General features: G+C 36.8%; 1 long non-coding RNA gene across 1 annotated transcript; it reads right to left on the bottom strand.

Annotated features, from left to right (window-relative positions):
- Positions 1-2,386: 2,386 nt before the first annotated feature.
- Positions 2,387-5,300, bottom strand: LOC123975668. The gene is made up of 3 exons (XR_006826135.1): positions 5,136-5,300; positions 4,143-4,359; positions 2,387-2,519 (listed from the first exon to the last, which is right to left on the bottom strand). It is a non-coding gene; the product is annotated as an uncharacterized LOC123975668 (long non-coding RNA).
- Positions 5,301-5,594: the final 294 nt, after the last annotated feature.

Below are 5,594 nucleotides of genomic sequence, written 5' to 3'. Positions count from 1 at the left end.
AGCATTAGCAGGGAAGCACAGTTAAGAAAAGAGCAGCACCTTCAGAAACTCAGACACCATCAAAATATAATTCAAGGGAAAACATTGCCAAAGCTGGACTGGTCACTGATCTGATAAAATTGCAGAATGCACCATTCATATCATCCTGAGGCCCTCTGCTAGACATTAGCTCCATCTTGTGGGCTGTATTTAGATAATTTCCAAGAAATATTGAGCTGCAGCCTTAAAGCTGCAACCTTGGTGTTTTCACATTTCCACATTCGTAACTGTGATTGTAAAAGAGATGTGTGTAGTAGGACCAGAAACAGCTGATGCCATCAATCTGCTACATCTTATATAATACTAAAATTACTATAAGCAGGCTTAAATAATATGTGATGCTGTGTTTTGAAATGGGATCATTTCATTGTTTAAGCATAATATAAATCCACATAGATGACTGTAGTTGCCTTTTGCAATGTATAATGTTTATTTCAGTCACTGTGTGGGTGATGTTTTGATGCATTAGCATATCCTCATTTTACTGAATTCATTTAGCTTCATTTGACTCTTAGACATGCCATGAAAATCATTGAATTATTGTCTGAAGGCTCCTATGAAAGGAAATTGATTACAATCAACCAGATGATATCACTGAGATTTAAAACCTTTTTTTTTCAAGAGAGACATGGCCAAATTAGTCTCTATACATAAAAAATGTTTAAGTTACTTCTATGGAGAAATTCTTAAAAGGGAAAAAATTTATACAAATCCTAGTAGGTACTCCTGGGAATTAGACTTTGGGACCACTGTAAGTGAACATGAATGGGATTCAAGGATAAGTTGCTCTACGAAATCTCATGAAACACAATTTAAGATTATTCACAAACTTCATGTTACCCGTACTGATAGATCCAAGTATGATACTGAATGTGATGTAATTTGTAAAAAATGTAATATTGGCAAAGCGACATATTTTCATGCTTTCTGGGAATGGTTATTTTAATAGTTATACTGACATTTACCCAGACAGAGTGACAGGGTCCCTCTTCAAGGAGTTGTGTTTTTGGAGATGTAATGCAAATAATTAGTAAAGAGCAAATGGATTAATGATCAATATTAACAACAGCAGATGGATGTATGTCAAATTGGATTTCACAATTTTGAATATAGTAGCCTGTAATTACATAGGATAATGCAAAGACTGTCCATAATGTGCATCTCTGGTAGAGTGAATTTAATCATTTAAATGCATATATCCCAAACGCCACAGAAGGACGGAGGGACAGACTATTCTTAAAACCTTCTAGCCGCTGGTCAAGGTAAATTAAACTTATAGCTAATTTGGTTCATTTTACAGTTAAACTATTAAATGATGCCTGTGCAAGGTGCTAAATTGTCCTTTGAAGATCACTGGCTCCAGCCATTAGTGGTTTTCTTTCTAATGTTACTTTATAGGAGGGAGCCCATCGTAAACCACATGCATGGAGGTTATATCATGACACCACACTTTTGTTTTATGAACTGAAATGCATCTCAGGTTTATTGATTTTTAAATGACTGTAGCTGTACTGTAGTGCACTGTGGTTCAGTGGTTACAGCAAAAAGGTCTTGGGTTCGGACCTCAGATGGGTCTTTTCTGTTTGCCTGAATCTGCCAGGCTTTCCTCTGGGTCATCAGGTTCGATCCCCAAAGATATGTATGTGTTCGCCCTGTGATAGCCTGGTCATTGGCTCGAGTTCTCGTGACTCCTCATAGAAGATATGGTTTAGAAAAATTGATAGATAGATGGATGGATGTACTGTTATCAGTTGTACTATAACAACTATAATTTCTGAAAAGCATTGTTTTTTTATGTCCGTTTGATATTAAACAGTACAATGTCTTCAGAACATCTACAATATTGCTACATTTTGGAAGGTAAAATTGTGGTTAATTCGTATGCTGTAAAGGCAAATATAATTAACCTTAGTTTAGATGTTGGTATATTTATACTGATCTGAGTGTTGGATCTTTAAACTTTGTATTCTTTCTGAAAGTATGTGCTGCAGAGGTGCACTTATTGTATGTTAAATAGTGTTAGCCCTGATAAGCACTGATTTATCTTGCCAAGACAATGGCCACTTCTTGTGTTTTACAAAATAGTAGATGTTTTGGCATACAGTGCTTTTGTGATCTGGACCGGTGACACTATGGAAAGCTACAGAAGAGATCACTGTTTCTGGAGGAGTTAGATGCAGTGGCAACACCTTGCATAGAGAGCAGATAACCTTGATAAAACACATGACACTTTAATTGTTGTCGTTGTCGTTGTCGTTGTCCAGAAATGCAAAAATGAAAAAAATATTTTCTATTAATTTAAAGAAAAATATATTGTACAATATGGGAAATCAGAATGACAATATTAGTTAGTTAGATAGCAAACAAACAGTTTAAATAAAGAATATGGATCCAGGAGGACATCAAGCAACATTCAGGTGCTACCAAAACAGTTAAGACATGAGCCACGCAAGTCACGACTTCCTCTCTACCATGAAGACCTGGAAAGAGGACAGAGGCACAATTCAAGGATACCATTCACACACAGAGAGAAAGACAAGACGCGAGGCTGAATCTCCTTGAGGACAGAGATCCAGATCTTTATTGTCTGGAATAAGGGACTGACAGCCAGGAGAGAGAGCAAAGAGAAGCCTAAGTACTGAAAAGAGAGGACAGGGTAATAGAAAAACAGTGCAAGAGAAAATGAGAGAGAGAGATAGGCACATAGCTTGGACGCTAATGTGGCTCATTGCTGTTGGACCACAAAGAAGCAAAAGGTTGGAGAGATACTGTGGTTTTCAGAAAGTTAACAGTGTTATTGTCGGCAGGACAGACATTAAATTTAATTACAGACTGAGACCAGAACAAACCCAAACAGGTACAACCACAAACAAAGTCAGGCAACGAGTCGAGCAATATCAGCCAAACACCGGATGAGATTCAGAAGTTGGCTGTAGCACGAATACCACAAAGGTGAACAGATGATCTTGCAAAGAATGGAATGTACTCTGGTTTTTCTGGATGAGTCTCAGGTGTGCAGGTGATTAGATAGCCATGGAGAGATACCAGAGGGCCATCACCAGAAAACACACAGACAGACACACATAGACAGGACAGAAAGGGGACAGACAAGAAACACATTGGAGGGAAAAACAGCAGAAACACAAGAAGCTGAGGAAGTGGCACAGTCTACTATAACAATGAAGGATAATAGTAACAGGTATAAGGGCCCAAAGTAATCAAAGATTATCAAAAAATATATAAATGCAACTAAATGAAAGTTAAGGGGAAAAGGTGTGGAAGTAGGTAAGTATGGATTTAAAGGACACAACAGAGCCGGACTGTCAGATGTCAGCAGAAATATTGTTTTGCACAAAGGGGGCACAATAGGAGCCTTGTTTTTAACTGTTGGGACAGACAGGAGAGTGGAGGAAGGTCGAAATGATTGCCTATAATCAGTTACCTCTCAAAGATATGAGGGGAAAAATATGGACAAAGCTAATACCATGATCCATATTACAGCATTATCTTGACATCAATAAGTTGTGTTTTTTCTATAATAATACTGTACAAATTACTGTAAAAAGTTACACTTGCATTCATTTCCAAAACTAGTAAAGAGTAAAATCAAAACAAACTACTTAAATAATAATAAATAAAACTAAATGATTTAATATGTCATTCTGTGACAGACGGATACAGACATTGGTTACGTAGGTTACATAGTTATTTTAACCCAAACCATGATGTTTTCCTAAACCCAGCCAAGTAGTTTCAGTGCCTATATAATCTATTAACATTTTATAATTATAATATATATAATATTTTTGATAATTATATTTCTTTTAGAGGATTGTTTTTTTATTAAATAAATGAATATTGCTAATTAAAACATAACCTAACTTAAACATTACCTGCTCAGTGTAAGGCCTTTTACAATACTGTTGTTTAATATTTCCCAGTTCATTTTGTTTCTGAAACAGCCTGAACGGTCAATGTCTCTTTCCGTCTTGATTTCTGCACACTGAGGCGGGCAAATGGTGACAGCTTCTTCTGTGTGTGTGTGTGTGTGTGTGTGTGTGTGTGTGTGTGTGTGTGTGTGTGTGTGTGTGTGAAGAGCTTACCAAACCTACCGCCTCAGGAAACAGATAGTGAAAGCTTTATCTGCAAAGGCAAGTTGTGACGCTCCTCATCCTCTTGAATGGTTATCATCCTCTGCTGACTCACTGGCTCTTCAGATAGTGTATGGGGTCTGGCGCTTCCTGGGATGATTGGTAGGTTGACTTTGATTCTCAGGGGCCCCAGGAATACCAATGACACAGGAAAGGTAATTCCCTGGAACTTAATAAATAACATATTATGATTTCCAGATGATTTTTGAAATGTTACTAATTATAACCATGCTTCTGCCTCTGCCATCTGCACCTAGAATGCAAAAAATGCTACAACAGAAAGAATAAGATAAATAATCATTTTGCTTACTAAAAGGGGTGGGCAGTAACAAAGTACATTTAGGCTACTTGAGTACTGTACTTAAGGACATTTTTTGAGTGTTTTACTTGAGTATACATTTATTGGAAACTTACAATTTTTACTGCACTATTCATTTGAAAGATATATTGTACTTCTGACTCTACTACATTTCAAAGCCATATGCTGTGTTCGTCACAGGAGAAAAAAAAAATCACAAAGTCACAGTAAACTACTCCTAAGCTGTCAGTCAAGTTCAAAGTGCTTGAACAGTTCAATTTGAACTACAGAAAGATAAAGATGACGATTCCTCACGAGAATCCATGGCAATATTTGAAGTCCATGTTAAATATTATGTTTGTAAACATTTGCTCAATTCCAGATAAACATATTAAACTAATTTGTCTGTGCTTGTAGTAGCTGTAGTGTTTATACTATGGTTGGCCAAATGGATTGTTTCACAGCCCAGCTCAAATGGAGGACAAAGAGGAGAGGATAACAGGTTACTTTTAACTAAAGATTTACAAAACATAAATGAGCCAATTGAGATATAAAGTATCTAAATCAGTAACATAAATAGTGTGTTGAGTGTCTGCATGTGTGTAGAGTGAAGTGTAGTTAAGGAAAACCAAACCCAAATAACAAACCTTATGCCTAGAGAGAGAGGGGGAAACTGAATCCACCACTTTATATAGCTAGGGAGCAGCAGGCACAGGTGATAATCAGTGATGCACTGCTTCACTCCTAAAAGGAAAGGACAACCCAAATAAGGAGTCAAGAGAGCTGTCACATCCCCCTCCATAAGCACAGGATTCCGCTCTGTAGTCTGAAAAACAAAAGTTAACAAAGTCATAACATGATCCATAATGAAACATAGTATTTTAGAAATAGTATCACTTGTCCCCAGTTGTATCAGAGACATGCTATGGTTGTAATAAATTTACATGACAGACTTTAGTCGCCTTTCTTTTAGAAACCAAGTAGTTTACACTAGTTCAAAACAAATAGAGGAGATATAAAATTGGAACCCTGAACTATTTTGGGGACCCCAAACACAGAGATGAACTGACATTTTACCTTCCTTGACCAGGTCAAGTTTACATTGT

The sequence above is a fragment of the Micropterus dolomieu genome, linkage group LG08 (assembly GCF_021292245.1).
Source record: "Micropterus dolomieu isolate WLL.071019.BEF.003 ecotype Adirondacks linkage group LG08, ASM2129224v1, whole genome shotgun sequence".
Taxonomy (NCBI): Eukaryota; Metazoa; Chordata; class Actinopteri; order Centrarchiformes; family Centrarchidae; genus Micropterus; species Micropterus dolomieu.
Note: the sequence above shows the minus strand (reverse complement) of the source record. Positions and strands in the feature narration are given on the sequence as shown.